This window comes from Tachypleus tridentatus, chromosome 5, assembly GCF_004210375.1.
Source record: "Tachypleus tridentatus isolate NWPU-2018 chromosome 5, ASM421037v1, whole genome shotgun sequence".
Taxonomy (NCBI): Eukaryota; Metazoa; Arthropoda; class Merostomata; order Xiphosura; family Limulidae; genus Tachypleus; species Tachypleus tridentatus.
The window spans coordinates 53,707,915-53,724,418 of NC_134829.1; the positions used below are offsets into that span (position 1 = coordinate 53,707,915).

Genomic DNA, 16,504 nt, shown 5'->3' on the forward strand with positions numbered 1-16,504 from the left:
GGTGAGAACGTGGAACGAATATTTTCTTCATAATATCTGTGTCAGAGCTGATGATACGGTTAAGAGATATCACAGAATTTATCCAGTCTTCCCCTACACTTGTAACTACTTTCAGAAATTCGGTGACTGATGTGATAAATCAAAAAAACAGGAACGTTATTACTTTTGAATATAATGCGTGCACTGCTGCGAAATTTGATGTGCAGAAACGGCCTTCGCGATACTCATGTCACGTTCGACAAAGTATCTAACCAGCAGTTTACAACTCTTCGATAGAATGGGTTTACGAGCTTTATTTTTTCTTAAATGCGTGAATAGTTTGAAACGTCGATGCACGCTTGTTGACCTTATTTCAGAAGGTAAGGTGACGTACTTGCCAGGTTGTACAGGTAATATCTAGAGATCACGACTCCGTCAGTGTGTGTTGAAAACAACTCTTCATGGTGTGACAACTAATCACACTAGATATTTCATTCTTTAACCCATTCTTTTAAATTCGGTCAGAACTATTGCATAGTTATGTGCGTTATCATCTCCCACTTACCAGTGACGGAAAGAGGAAGGCATTTCTACAACATCATTCACCAACAACTATTTGACGTACTTAATTTTTACCGAACAGGTGAAATTATCGATGATATCCTAACTCCTCATAAGTCTGAAAATTGTAACATGTTATTTCATTTGAATGCACGCCCGTCGAGAGCGATTCAAATGTTCTTACCACCATGTCTAGCCAGTCTAAAGAAGTGAAGTAGCGTCCGCCTATAGACAGGATTGTTTTCTTGAATACTCCTTGTTCTGTTTATCCCTTTTTGTCTGATTTCTTTATTTTTTATAGAGTTTCTTCACTAAGTAAAGATGTTTTCCGATGGTTAATGTATACTCGTCATGATCGAATCTCCTGTTTTACGTACTTATTTAAAAGAATTGTATTTAGTTCACTTGAATATAGTACAGACTAGACAGGTAAAAGGAAATTACGATGCCAAAACCAGAGAATATTTGTTATTCTGAAGTGTTCCCTCCTTCTAGTTGCAGCTGGTTCATGTAAACGTTTTTTCTTAAACAATAATTCTTTGTTTTGGTAATGGTATTTTGAACGTCAAAACGAAGTGTAACCTAGAGAAAGGACGATAGTCTCGAAGAGTAGATGGTTTCCGAAGAAAGATGTTGCAACACAGATAAGACCTCTTCTGTACATTGGGCTTTATTCCACCGCTGTGATCTCCTGCAATCCCAAAACTGTCAACGTATTATTACAACTAAAGCGCGTTTCAACAACGTTATAATTTTAGGAGTTTGAGAGTCACCATGCAACTTTGTCGTATTGAACACCTTGAACAAGTTGTGTGTGATGAGAAAAAATCACCCAGAGTGAAATCCCAGAATAGGTCACAAAATAACGAAGATTAAATATTATTTCAGACTATCCCTAATTTTGTTAATGTATTTAATAGGCGTATTAAATCGCTTATTACGTTATCGTTTAATAATTCTGATAAAAAAATTAAAGCTCTGAAAATGTTCTGTTCAGTTTTCGATAGAAAGAAAAGACTGAGGAAACTAAAGTGTGCGTTTGGCACGTTTAAGGAACAATTGAACGAGATGAAAACGTTGAATACTGTAGGCTCGATAAAGTCTTTTAAAGACACGTTAGCACATTGGGAAAATACCTTTGGATTTGGTAGACAAAGGAGGGTGTTATATTATTTAAAGTTAAACGTTAAGCTGTCGTTATATTTGCGTTTGTTTAGACTTCGAAATAAAATTTTGGAACGTTATCGTTTTATTTTAAAACTTAAACAGCAAAATCGCGAAACCGAGGTGCTTGTGGTGTAGTAAAAATCACATCCGCCTAACACGCGGAAGGTCCCAGGTTCGATCCCTGGCAGGCACATTTTAATATTTTAAAACATTCGTTTTTTTCAAATCAGATGGTGAGAACGTGGAACGATATTTTCTTCATAATATCTGTGTCAGAGCGTGAGACGGTTAAGAGATATCACAGAATTTATCGAGTTTCCCCTACACTTGTAACTACTTTCAGAAATTCGTGTGACTGATGTGTGATAAATCAAAACAGGAATGTTATTACTTTTGAATATAATGTGTTCACTGCTGAAATTTGATGTGCAGAAACGGCCTTCGCGTACTCATGTCACGTTCGACAAAGTATCTAACCAGCAGTTTACAACTCTTCGATAGAATGGGTTTACGAGCTTTATTTTTCTTAAATGCGTGAATAGTTTGAAACGTCGATGCACGCGACCTTATTTGAAGGTAAGGTGACGTACTTGCCAGGTTGTACAGGTAATATCTAGAGATCACGACTCCGTCAGTGTGTGTTGAAAACAACTCTTCATGGTGTGACAACTAATCACACTAGATATTTCATTCTTTAACCCATTCTTTTAAATTCCGGTCAGAACTATTGCATAGTTATGTGCGTTATCATCTCCAACTTACCAGTGACGGAAAAGAGGAAAGGCAATTCTACAACATCATTCACCAACAACTATTTGACGTACTTAATTTTTACCGAACAGTGAAATTATCGATGATATCCTAACTCCTCATAAGTCTGAAAATTGTAACATGTTATTTCATTTGAATGCACGCCCGTCAGAGAGCGATTCAAATGTTCTTACCACATGTCTAGCCAGTCTAAAGAAGTAGTAGCGTCCGCCTATATACAGGATTGTTTTCTTGAATACTCCTTGTTCTGTTTATCCCTTTTTTGTCTGATTTCTTTATTTTTATAGAGTTTCTTCACTAAGTAAAGATGTTTTCCGATGGTTAATGTATACTCGTCATGATCGAATCTCCTGTTTTACGTACTTATTTAAGAATTGTATTTAGTTCACTTGAATATAGTACAGACTAGACAGGTAAAAGGAAATTACGATGCCAAAACCAGAGAATATTTGTTATTCTGAAGTGTTTCCTCCTTCTAGTTGCAGCTGGTTCATGTAAACGTTTTTCTTAAACAATAATTCTTTGTTTTGGTAATGGTATTTTGAACGTCAAAAACGAAGTGTAACCTAGAGAAAGGACGATAGTCTCGAAGAGTAGATGGTTTCCGAAGAAAGATGTTGCAACACAGATAAGACCTCTTCTGTACATTGGGCTTTATTCCACCGCTGTGATCTCCTGCAATCCCAAAACTGTCAACGTATTATTACAACTAAAGCGCGTTTCAACAACGTTATAATTTTAGGAGTTTGAGAGTCACCATGCAACTTTGTCGTATTGAACACCTTGAACAAGTTGTGTGTGATGAGAAAAAAATCACCCAGAGTGCAATCCCAGAATAGGTCACAAAATAACGAAGATTAAATATTATTTCAGACTATCCCTAATTTTGTTAATGTATTTAATAGGCGTATTAAATCGCTTATTACGTTATTGTTTAATAATTCTGATAAAAAATTAAAGCTCTGAAAATGTTCTGTTCAGTTTTCGATAGAAGAGAAAAGACTGAGGAAACTAAACTGTGCGTTTGGCACGTTTAAGGGCAATTGAACGAGATGAAAAACGTTGAATACTGTAGGCTCGATAAAGTCTTTTAAAGACACGTTAGCACATTGGGAAAATACCTTTGGATTTGGTAGACAAAGGAGGGTGTTATATTATTTAAAGTTAAACGTTAAGCTGTCGTTATATTTGCGTTTGTTTAGACTGCGAAATAAAAATTTTGGAACGTTATCGTTTTATTTTAAAAAACTTGAACAGCAAAATCGCGAAACCGAGGTGCTTGTGGTGTAGTGGTTATCACATCCGCCTAACACGCGGAAGGTCCCAGGTTCGATCCCTGGCAAGCACATTTTAATATTTTAAAACATTCGTTTTTTTCAAATCAAATGGTGAGAACGTGGAACGATATTTTCTTCATAATATCTGTGTCAGAGCGTGAGACGGTTAAGAGATATCACAGAATTTATCGAGTTTCCCCCTACACTTGTAACTACTTTCAGAAATTCGTGTCACTGATGTGTGATAAATCAAAACAGGAACGTTATTACTTTTGAATATAATGCGTGCACTGCTGCGAAATTTGATGTGCAGAAACGGCCTTCGCGTACTCATGTCACGTTCGACAAAGTATCTAACCAGCAGTTTACAACTCTTCGATAGAATGGGTTTACGAGCTTTATTTTTCTTAAATGCGTGAATAGTTTGAAACGTCGATGCACGCGACCTTATTTGAAGGTAAGGTGACGTACTTGCCAGGTTGTACAGGTAATATCTAGAGATCACGACTCCGTCAGTGTGTGTTGAAAACAACTCTTCATGGTGTGACAACTAATCACACTAGATATTTCATTCTTTAACCCATTCTTTTAAATTCCGGTCAGAACTATTGCATAGTTATGTGCGTTATCATCTCCCACTTACCAGTGACGGAAAAGAGGAAAGGCAATTCTACAACATCATTCACCAACAACTATTTGACGTACTTAATTTTTACCGAACAGTGAAATTATCGATGATATCCTAACTCCTCATAAGTCTGAAAATTGTAACATGTTATTTCATTTGAATGCACGCCCGTCAGAGAGCGATTCAAATGTTCTTACCACCATGTCTAGCCAGTCTAAAGAAGTGAAGTAGCGTCCGCCTATAGACAGGATTGTTTTCTTGAATACTCCTTGTTCTGTTTATCCCTTTTTTGTCTGATTTCTTTATTTTTATAGAGTTTCTTCACTAAGTAAAGATGTTTTCCGATGGTTAATGTATACTCGTCATGATCGAATCTCCTGTTTTACGTACTTATTTAAGAATTGTATTTAGTTCACTTGAATATAGTACAGACTAGACAGGTAAAAGGAAATTACGATGCCAAAACCAGAGAATATTTGTTATTCTGAAGTGTTTCCTCCTTCTAGTTGCAGCTGGTTCATGTAAACGTTTTTCTTAAACAATAATTCTTTGTTTTGGTAATGGTATTTTGAACGTCAAAACGAAGTGTAACCTAGAGAAAGGACGATAGTCTCGAAGAGTAGATGGTTTCCGAAGAAAGATGTTGCAACACAGATAAGACCTCTTCTGTACATTGGGCTTTATTCCACCGCTGTGATCTCCTGCAATCCCAAAACTGTCAACGTATTATTACAACTAAAGCGCGTTTCAACAACGTTATAATTTTAGGAGTTTGAGAGTCACCATGCAACTTTGTCGTATTGAACACCTTGAACAAGTTGTGTGTGATGAGAAAAAAATCACCCAGAGTGCAATCCCAGAATAGGTCACAAAATAACGAAGATTAAATATTATTTCAGACTATCCCTAATTTTGTTAATGTATTTAATAGGCGTATTAAATCGCTTATTACGTTATTGTTTAATAATTCTGATAAAATATTAAAGCTCTGAAAATGTTCTGTTCAGTTTTCGATAGAAAGAGAAAAGACTGAGGAAACTAAAGTGTGCGTTTGGCACGTTTAAGGGCAATTGAACGAGATGAAAAACGTTGAATACTGTAGGCTCGATAAAGTCTTTTAAAGACACGTTAGCACATTGGGAAAATACCTTTGGATTTGGTAGACAAAGGAGGGTGTTATATTATTTAAAGTTAAACGTTAAGCTGTCGTTATATTTGCGTTTGTTTAGACTGCGAAATAAAAATTTTGGAACGTTATCGTTTTATTTTAAAAACTTGAACAGCAAAAATCGCGAAACCGAGGTGCTTGTGGTGTAGTGGTTATCACATCCGCCTAACACGCGGAAGGTCCCAGGTTCGATCCCTGGCAAGCACATTTTAATATTTTAAAACATTCGTTTTTTTTCAAATCAAATGGTGAGAACGTGGAACGATATTTTCTTCATAATATCTGTGTCAGAGCGTGAGACGGTTAAGAGATATCACAGAATTTATCGAGTTTCCCCCTACACTTGTAACTACTTTCAGAAATTCGTGTCACTGATGTGTGATAAATCAAAACAGGAACGTTATTACTTTTGAATATAATGCGTGCACTGCTGCGAAATTTGATGTGCAGAAACGGCCTTCGCGTACTCATGTCACGTTCGACAAAGTATCTAACCAGCAGTTTACAACTCTTCGATAGAATGGGTTTACGAGCTTTATTTTTCTTAAATGCGTGAATAGTTTGAAACGTCGATGCACGCGACCTTATTTGAAGGTAAGGTGACGTACTTGCCAGGTTGTACAGGTAATATCTAGAGATCACGACTCCGTCAGTGTGTGTTGAAAACAACTCTTCATGGTGTGACAACTAATCACACTAGATATTTCATTCTTTAACCCATTCTTTTAAATTCCGGTCAGAACTATTGCATAGTTATGTGCGTTATCATCTCCAACTTACCAGTGACGGAAAAGAGGAAAGGCAATTCTACAACATCATTCACCAACAACTATTTGACGTACTTAATTTTTACCGAACAGTGAAATTATCGATGATATCCTAACTCCTCATAAGTCTGAAAATTGTAACATGTTATTTCATTTGAATGCACGCCCGTCAGTGAGCGATTCAAATGTTCTTACCACCATGTCTAGCCAGTCTAAAGAAGTGTAGTAGCGTCCGCCTATATACAGGATTGTTTTCTTGAATACTCCTTGTTCTGTTTATCCCTTTTTTGTCTGATTTCTTTATTTTTATAGAGTTTCTTCACTAAGTAAAGATGTTTTCCGATGGTTAATGTATACTCGTCATGATCGAATCTCCTGTTTTACGTACTTATTTAAGAATTGTATTTAGTTCACTTGAATATAGTACAGACTAGACAGGTAAAAGGAAATTACGATGCCAAAACCAGAGAATATTTGTTATTCTGAAGTGTTTCCTCCTTCTAGTTGCAGCTGGTTCATGTAAACGTTTTTCTTAAACAATAATTCTTTGTTTTGGTAATGGTATTTTGAACGTCAAAACGAAGTGTAACCTAGAGAAAGGACGATAGTCTCGAAGAGTAGATGGTTTCCGAAGAAAGATGTTGCAACACAGATAAGACCTCTTCTGTACATTGGGCTTTATTCCACCGCTGTGATCTCCTGCAATCCCAAAACTGTCAACGTATTATTACAACTAAAGCGCGTTTCAACAACGTTATAATTTTAGGAGTTTGAGAGTCACCATGCAACTTTGTCGTATTGAACACCTTGAACAAGTTGTGTGTGATGAGAAAAAAATCACCCAGAGTGCAATCCCAGAATAGGTCACAAAATAACGAAGATTAAATATTATTTCAGACTATCCCTAATTTTGTTAATGTATTTAATAGGCGTATTAAATCGCTTATTACGTTATTGTTTAATAATTCTGATAAAATATTAAAGCTCTGAAAATGTTCTGTTCAGTTTTCGATAGAAAGAGAAAAGACTGAGGAAACTAAACTGTGCGTTTGGCACGTTTAAGGGCAATTGAACGAGATGAAAAACGTTGAATACTGTAGGCTCGATAAAGTCTTTTAAAGACACGTTAGCACATTGGGAAAATACCTTTGGATTTGGTAGACAAAGGAGGGTGTTATATTATTTAAAGTTAAACGTTAAGCTGTCGTTATATTTGCGTTTGTTTAGACTGCGAAATAAAAATTTTGGAACGTTATCGTTTTATTTTAAAAACTTGAACAGCAAAAATCGCGAAACCGAGGTGCTTGTGGTGTAGTGGTTATCACATCCGCCTAACACGCGGAAGGTCCCAGGTTCGATCCCTGGCAAGCACATTTTAATATTTTAAAACATTCGTTTTTTTTCAAATCAAATGGTGAGAACGTGGAACGATATTTTCTTCATAATATCTGTGTCAGAGCGTGAGACGGTTAAGAGATATCACAGAATTTATCGAGTTTCCCCTACACTTGTAACTACTTTCAGAAATTCGTGTGACTGATGTGTGATAAATCAAAACAGGAACGTTATTACTTTTGAATATAATGCGTGCACTGCTGCGAAATTTGATGTGCAGAAACGGCCTTCGCGTACTCATGTCACGTTCGACAAAGTATCTAACCAGCAGTTTACAACTCTTCGATAGAATGGGTTTACGAGCTTTATTTTTCTTAAATGCGTGAATAGTTTGAAACGTCGATGCACGCGACCTTATTTGAAGGTAAGGTGACGTACTTGCCAGGTTGTACAGGTAATATCTAGAGATCACGACTCCGTCAGTGTGTGTTGAAAACAACTCTTCATGGTGTGACAACTAATCACACTAGATATTTCATTCTTTAACCTATTCTTTTAAATTCCGGTCAGAACTATTGCATAGTTATGTGCGTTATCATCTCCACTTACCAGTGACGGAAAAGAGGAAAGGCAATTCTACAACATCATTCACCAACAACTATTTGACGTACTTAATTTTTACCGAACAGTGAAATTATCGATGATATCCTAACTCCTCATAAGTCTGAAAATTGTAACATGTTATTTCATTTGAATGCACGCCCGTCAGAGAGCGATTCAAATGTTCTTACCACCATGTCTAGCCAGTCTAAAGAAGTGTAGTAGCGTCCGCCTATAGACAGGATTGTTTTCTTGAATACTCCTTGTTCTGTTTATCCCTTTTTTGTCTGATTTCTTTATTTTTATAGAGTTTCTTCACTAAGTAAAGATGTTTTCCGATGGTTAATGTATACTCGTCATGATCGAATCTCCTGTTTTACGTACTTATTTAAGAATTGTATTTAGTTCACTTGAATATAGTACAGACTAGACAGGTAAAAGGAAATTACGATGCCAAAACCAGAGAATATTTGTTATTCTGAAGTGTTTCCTCCTTCTAGTTGCAGCTGGTTCATGTAAACGTTTTTCTTAAACAATAATTCTTTGTTTTGGTAATGGTATTTTGAACGTCAAAACGAAGTGTAACCTAGAGAAAGGACGATAGTCTCGAAGAGTAGATGGTTTCCGAAGAAAGATGTTGCAACACAGATAAGACCTCTTCTGTACATTGGGCTTTATTCCACCGCTGTGATCTCCTGCAATCCCAAAACTGTCAACGTATTATTACAACTAAAGCGCGTTTCAACAACGTTATAATTTTAGGAGTTTGAGAGTCACCATGCAACTTTGTCGTATTGAACACCTTGAACAAGTTGTGTGTGATGAGAAAAAAATCACCCAGAGTGCAATCCCAGAATAGGTCACAAAATAACGAAGATTAAATATTATTTCAGACTATCCCTAATTTTGTTAATGTATTTAATAGGCGTATTAAATCGCTTATTACGTTATTGTTTAATAATTCTGATAAAAAAATTAAAGCTCTGAAAATGTTCTGTTCAGTTTTCGATAGAAAGAGAAAAGACTGAGGAAACTAAACTGTGCGTTTGGCACGTTTAAGGGCAATTGAACGAGATGAAAACGTTGAATACTGTAGGCTCGATAAAGTCTTTTAAAGACACGTTAGCACATTGGGAAAATACCTTTGGATTTGGTAGACAAAGGAGGGTGTTATATTATTTAAAGTTAAACGTTAAGCTGTCGTTATATTTGCGTTTGTTTAGACTGCGAAATAAAAATTTTGGAACGTTATCGTTTTATTTTAAAAACTTGAACAGCAAAAATCGCGAAACCGAGGTGCTTGTGGTGTAGTGGTTATCACATCCGCCTAACACGCGGAAGGTCCCAGGTTCGATCCCTGGCAAGCACATTTTAATATTTTAAAACATTCGTTTTTTTTCAAATCAAATGGTGAGAACGTGGAACGATATTTTCTTCATAATATCTGTGTCAGAGCGTGAGACGGTTAAGAGATATCACAGAATTTATCGAGTTTCCCCTACACTTGTAACTACTTTCAGAAATTCGTGTGACTGATGTGTGATAAATCAAAACAGGAACGTTATTACTTTTGAATATAATGCGTGCACTGCTGCGAAATTTGATGTGCAGAAACGGCCTTCGCGTACTCATGTCACGTTCGACAAAGTATCTAACCAGCAGTTTACAACTCTTCGATAGAATGGGTTTACGAGCTTTATTTTTCTTAAATGCGTGAATAGTTTGAAACGTCGATGCACGCGACCTTATTTGAAGGTAAGGTGACGTACTTGCCAGGTTGTACAGGTAATATCTAGAGATCACGACTCCGTCAGTGTGTGTTGAAAACAACTCTTCATGGTGTGACAACTAATCACACTAGATATTTCATTCTTTAACCTATTCTTTTAAATTCCGGTCAGAACTATTGCATAGTTATGTGCGTTATCATCTCCCACTTACCAGTGACGGAAAAGAGGAAAGGCAATTCTACAACATCATTCACCAACAACTATTTGACGTACTTAATTTTTACCGAACAGTGAAATTATCGATGATATCCTAACTCCTCATAAGTCTGAAAATTGTAACATGTTATTTCATTTGAATGCACGCCCGTCAGAGAGCGATTCAAATGTTCTTACCACCATGTCTAGCCAGTCTAAAGAAGTGTAGTAGCGTCCGCCTATAGACAGGATTGTTTTCTTGAATACTCCTTGTTCTGTTTATCCCTTTTTTGTCTGATTTCTTTATTTTTATAGAGTTTCTTCACTAAGTAAAGATGTTTTCCGATGGTTAATGTATACTCGTCATGATCGAATCTCCTGTTTTACGTACTTATTTAAGAATTGTATTTAGTTCACTTGAATATAGTACAGACTAGACAGGTAAAAGGAAATTACGATGCCAAAACCAGAGAATATTTGTTATTCTGAAGTGTTTCCTCCTTCTAGTTGCAGCTGGTTCATGTAAACGTTTTTCTTAAACAATAATTCTTTGTTTTGGTAATGGTATTTTGAACGTCAAAACGAAGTGTAACCTAGAGAAAGGACGATAGTCTCGAAGAGTAGATGGTTTCCGAAGAAAGATGTTGCAACACAGATAAGACCTCTTCTGTACATTGGGCTTTATTCCACCGCTGTGATCTCCTGCAATCCCAAAACTGTCAACGTATTATTACAACTAAAGCGCGTTTCAACAACGTTATAATTTTAGGAGTTTGAGAGTCACCATGCAACTTTGTCGTATTGAACACCTTGAACAAGTTGTGTGTGATGAGAAAAAAATCACCCAGAGTGCAATCCCAGAATAGGTCACAAAATAACGAAGATTAAATATTATTTCAGACTATCCCTAATTTTGTTAATGTATTTAATAGGCGTATTAAATCGCTTATTACGTTATTGTTTAATAATTCTGATAAAAAAATTAAAGCTCTGAAAATGTTCTGTTCAGTTTTCGATAGAAAGAGAAAAGACTGAGGAAACTAAACTGTGCGTTTGGCACGTTTAAGGGCAATTGAACGAGATGAAAACGTTGAATACTGTAGGCTCGATAAAGTCTTTTAAAGACACGTTAGCACATTGGGAAAATACCTTTGGATTTGGTAGACAAAGGAGGGTGTTATATTATTTAAAGTTAAACGTTAAGCTGTCGTTATATTTGCGTTTGTTTAGACTGCGAAATAAAAATTTTGGAACGTTATCGTTTTATTTTAAAAACTTGAACAGCAAAAATCGCGAAACCGAGGTGCTTGTGGTGTAGTGGTTATCACATCCGCCTAACACGCGGAAGGTCCCAGGTTCGATCCCTGGCAAGCACATTTTAATATTTTAAAACATTCGTTTTTTTTCAAATCAAATGGTGAGAACGTGGAACGATATTTTCTTCATAATATCTGTGTCAGAGCGTGAGACGGTTAAGAGATATCACAGAATTTATCGAGTTTGACCCTACGCATGTAACTTCTTTCAGAAATTCGTGTGACTGATGTGTGATAAATCAAAACAGGAACGTTATTACTTTTGAATATAATGCGTGCACTGCTGCGAAATTTGATGTGCAGAAACGGCCTTCGCGTACTCATGTCACGTTCGACAAAGTATCTAACCAGCAGTTTACAACTCTTCGATAGAATGGGTTTACGAGCTTTATTTTTCTTAAATGCGTGAATAGTTTGAAACGTCGATGCACGCGACCTTATTTGAAGGTAAGGTGACGTACTTGCCAGGTTGTACAGGTAATATCTAGAGATCACGACTCCGTCAGTGTGTGTTGAAAACAACTCTTCATGGTGTGACAACTAATCACACTAGATATTTCATTCTTTAACCTATTCTTTTAAATTCCGGTCAGAACTATTGCATAGTTATGTGCGTTATCATCTCCACTTACCAGTGACGGAAAAGAGGAAAGGCAATTCTACAACATCATTCACCAACAACTATTTGACGTACTTAATTTTTACCGAACAGTGAAATTATCGATGATATCCTAACTCCTCATAAGTCTGAAAATTGTAACATGTTATTTCATTTGAATGCACGCCCGTCAGAGAGCGATTCAAATGTTCTTACCACCATGTCTAGCCAGTCTAAAGAAGTGTAGTAGCGTCCGCCTATAGACAGGATTGTTTTCTTGAATACTCCTTGTTCTGTTTATCCCTTTTTTGTCTGATTTCTTTATTTTTATAGAGTTTCTTCACTAAGTAAAGATGTTTTCCGATGGTTAATGTATACTCGTCATGATCGAATCTCCTGTTTTACGTACTTATTTAAGAATTGTATTTAGTTCACTTGAATATAGTACAGACTAGACAGGTAAAAGGAAATTACGATGCCAAAACCAGAGAATATTTGTTATTCTGAAGTGTTTCCTCCTTCTAGTTGCAGCTGGTTCATGTAAACGTTTTTCTTAAACAATAATTCTTTGTTTTGGTAATGGTATTTTGAACGTCAAAAACGAAGTGTAACCTAGAGAAAGGACGATAGTCTCGAAGAGTAGATGGTTTCCGAAGAAAGATGTTGCAACACAGATAAGACCTCTTCTGTACATTGGGCTTTATTCCACCGCTGTGATCTCCTGCAATCCCAAAACTGTCAACGTATTATTACAACTAAAGCGCGTTTCAACAACGTTATAATTTTAGGAGTTTGAGAGTCACCATGCAACTTTGTCGTATTGAACACCTTGAACAAGTTGTGTGTGATGAGAAAAAAATCACCCAGAGTGCAATCCCAGAATAGGTCACAAAATAACGAAGATTAAATATTATTTCAGACTATCCCTAATTTTGTTAATGTATTTAATAGGCGTATTAAATCGCTTATTACGTTATTGTTTAATAATTCTGATAAAAAAATTAAAGCTCTGAAAATGTTCTGTTCAGTTTTCGATAGAAAGAGAAAAGACTGAGGAAACTAAACTGTGCGTTTGGCACGTTTAAGGGCAATTGAACGAGATGAAAAACGTTGAATACTGTAGGCTCGATAAAGTCTTTTAAAGACACGTTAGCACATTGGGAAAATACCTTTGGATTTGGTAGACAAAGGAGGGTGTTATATTATTTAAAGTTAAACGTTAAGCTGTCGTTATATTTGCGTTTGTTTAGACTGCGAAATAAAATTTTGGAACGTTATCGTTTTATTTTAAAAACTTGAACAGCAAAAATCGCGAAACCGAGGTGCTTGTGGTGTAGTGGTTATCACATCCGCCTAACACGCGGAAGGTCCCAGGTTCGATCCCTGGCAAGCACATTTTAATATTTTAAAACATTCGTTTTTTTCAAATCAAATGGTGAGAACGTGGAACGATATTTTCTTCATAATATCTGTGTCAGAGCGTGAGACGGTTAAGAGATATCACAGAATTTATCGAGTTTCCCCTACACTTGTAACTACTTTCAGAAATTCGTGTGACTGATGTGTGATAAATCAAAACAGGAACGTTATTACTTTTGAATATAATGCGTGCACTGCTGCGAAATTTGATGTGCAGAAACGGCCTTCGCGTACTCATGTCACGTTCGACAAAGTATCTAACCAGCAGTTTACAACTCTTCGATAGAATGGGTTTACGAGCTTTATTTTTCTTAAATGCGTGAATAGTTTGAAACGTCGATGCACGCGACCTTATTTGAAGGTAAGGTGACGTACTTGCCAGGTTGTACAGGTAATATCTAGAGATCACGACTCCGTCAGTGTGTGTTGAAAACAACTCTTCATGGTGTGACAACTAATCACACTAGATATTTCATTCTTTAACCTATTCTTTTAAATTCCGGTCAGAACTATTGCATAGTTATGTGCGTTATCATCTCCCACTTACCAGTGACGGAAAAGAGGAAAGGCAATTCTACAACATCATTCACCAACAACTATTTGACGTACTTAATTTTTACCGAACAGTGAAATTATCGATGATATCCTAACTCCTCATAAGTCTGAAAATTGTAACATGTTATTTCATTTGAATGCACGCCCGTCAGAGAGCGATTCAAATGTTCTTACCACCATGTCTAGCCAGTCTAAAGAAGTGAAGTAGCGTCCGCCTATATACAGGATTGTTTTCTTGAATACTCCTTGTTCTGTTTATCCCTTTTTGTCTGATTTCTTTATTTTTATAGAGTTTCTTCACTAAGTAAAGATGTTTTCCGATGGTTAATGTATACTCGTCATGATCGAATCTCCTGTTTTACGTACTTATTTAAGAATTGTATTTAGTTCACTTGAATATAGTACAGACTAGACAGGTAAAAGGAAATTACGATGCCAAAACCAGAGAATATTTGTTATTCTGAAGTGTTTCCTCCTTCTAGTTGCAGCTGGTTCATGTAAACGTTTTTCTTAAACAATAATTCTTTGTTTTGGTAATGGTATTTTGAACGTCAAAACGAAGTGTAACCTAGAGAAAGGACGATAGTCTCGAAGAGTAGATGGTTTCCGAAGAAAGATGTTGCAACACAGATAAGACCTCTTCTGTACATTGGGCTTTATTCCACCGCTGTGATCTCCTGCAATCCCAAAACTGTCAACGTATTATTACAACTAAAGCGCGTTTCAACAACGTTATAATTTTAGGAGTTTGAGAGTCACCATGCAACTTTGTCGTATTGAACACCTTGAACAAGTTGTGTGTGATGAGAAAAAAATCACCCAGAGTGCAATCCCAGAATAGGTCACAAAATAACGAAGATTAAATATTATTTCAGACTATCCCTAATTTTGTTAATGTATTTAATAGGCGTATTAAATCGCTTATTACGTTATTGTTTAATAATTCTGATAAAAAAATTAAAGCTCTGAAAATGTTCTGTTCAGTTTTCGATAGAAAGAGAAAAGACTGAGGAAACTAAACTGTGCGTTTGGCACGTTTAAGGGCAATTGAACGAGATGAAAAACGTTGAATACTGTAGGCTCGATAAAGTCTTTTAAAGACACGTTAGCACATTGGGAAAATACCTTTGGATTTGGTAGACAAAGGAGGGTGTTATATTATTTAAAGTTAAACGTTAAGCTGTCGTTATATTTGCGTTTGTTTAGACTGCGAAATAAAAATTTTGGAACGTTATCGTTTTATTTTAAAAACTTGAACAGCAAAAATCGCGAAACCGAGGTGCTTGTGGTGTAGTGGTTATCACATCCGCCTAACACGCGGAAGGTCCCAGGTTCGATCCCTGGCAAGCACATTTTAATATTTTAAAACATTCGTTTTTTTCAAATCAAATGGTGAGAACGTGGAACGATATTTTCTTCATAATATCTGTGTCAGAGCGTGAGACGGTTAAGAGATATCACAGAATTTATCGAGTTTCCCCCTACACTTGTAACTACTTTCAGAAATTCGTGTGACTGATGTGTGATAAATCAAAACAGGAACGTTATTACTTTTGAATATAATGCGTGCACTGCTGCGAAATTTGATGTGCAGAAACGGCCTTCGCGTACTCATGTCACGTTCGACAAAGTATCTAACCAGCAGTTTACAACTCTTCGATAGAATGGGTTTACGAGCTTTATTTTTCTTAAATGCGTGAATAGTTTGAAACGTCGATGCACGCGACCTTATTTGAAGGTAAGGTGACGTACTTGCCAGGTTGTACAGGTAATATCTAGAGATCACGACTCCGTCAGTGTGTGTTGAAAACAACTCTTCATGGTGTGACAACTAATCACACTAGATATTTCATTCTTTAACCTATTCTTTTAAATTCCGGTCAGAACTATTGCATAGTTATGTGCGTTATCATCTCCCACTTACCAGTGACGGAAAAGAGGAAAGGCAATTCTACAACATCATTCACCAACAACTATTTGACGTACTTAATTTTTACCGAACAGTGAAATTATCGATGATATCCTAACTCCTCATAAGTCTGAAAATTGTAACATGTTATTTCATTTGAATGCACGCCCGTCAGAGAGCGATTCAAATGTTCTTACCACCATGTCTAGCCAGTCTAAAGAAGTGTAGTAGCGTCCGCCTATAGACAGGATTGTTTTCTTGAATACTCCTTGTTCTGTTTATCCCTTTTTGTCTGATTTCTTTATTTTTATAGAGTTTCTTCACTAAGTAAAGATGTTTTCCGATGGTTAATGTATACTCGTCATGATCGAATCTCCTGTTTTACGTACTTATTTAAGAATTGTATTTAGTTCACTTGAATATAGTACAGACTAGACAGGTAAAAGGAAATTACGATGCCAAAACCAGAGAATATTTGTTATTCTGAAGTGTTTCCTCCTTCTAGTTGCAGCTGGTTCATGTAAACGTT

The 16,504-nt window shown here is 36.3% G+C and overlaps 7 non-coding genes across 7 annotated transcripts; all 7 read left to right on the forward strand.

The window, feature by feature from the left end:
- The first annotated feature begins 3,753 nt into the window (after nt 1–3,753).
- TRNAV-AAC (transfer RNA valine (anticodon AAC)) lies at nt 3,754–3,826 on the forward strand. Its single transcript has one exon. It is a non-coding gene; the product is annotated as a tRNA-Val (tRNA).
- Nucleotides 3,827–5,685: 1,859 nt separating this feature from the next.
- TRNAV-AAC (transfer RNA valine (anticodon AAC)) lies at nt 5,686–5,758 on the forward strand. The gene has a single exon. It is a non-coding gene; the product is annotated as a tRNA-Val (tRNA).
- A 1,860-nt stretch (nt 5,759–7,618) lies between these two features.
- Nucleotides 7,619–7,691, forward strand: TRNAV-AAC (transfer RNA valine (anticodon AAC)). Its single transcript has one exon. It is a non-coding gene; the product is annotated as a tRNA-Val (tRNA).
- Nucleotides 7,692–9,549: 1,858 nt separating this feature from the next.
- On the forward strand, nt 9,550–9,622 carry TRNAV-AAC (transfer RNA valine (anticodon AAC)). Its single transcript has one exon. It is a non-coding gene; the product is annotated as a tRNA-Val (tRNA).
- A 1,859-nt stretch (nt 9,623–11,481) lies between these two features.
- Nucleotides 11,482–11,554, forward strand: TRNAV-AAC (transfer RNA valine (anticodon AAC)). The gene has a single exon. It is a non-coding gene; the product is annotated as a tRNA-Val (tRNA).
- Nucleotides 11,555–13,414: 1,860 nt separating this feature from the next.
- On the forward strand, nt 13,415–13,487 carry TRNAV-AAC (transfer RNA valine (anticodon AAC)). The gene has a single exon. It is a non-coding gene; the product is annotated as a tRNA-Val (tRNA).
- Nucleotides 13,488–15,345: 1,858 nt separating this feature from the next.
- Nucleotides 15,346–15,418, forward strand: TRNAV-AAC (transfer RNA valine (anticodon AAC)). Its single transcript has one exon. It is a non-coding gene; the product is annotated as a tRNA-Val (tRNA).
- Nucleotides 15,419–16,504: the final 1,086 nt, after the last annotated feature.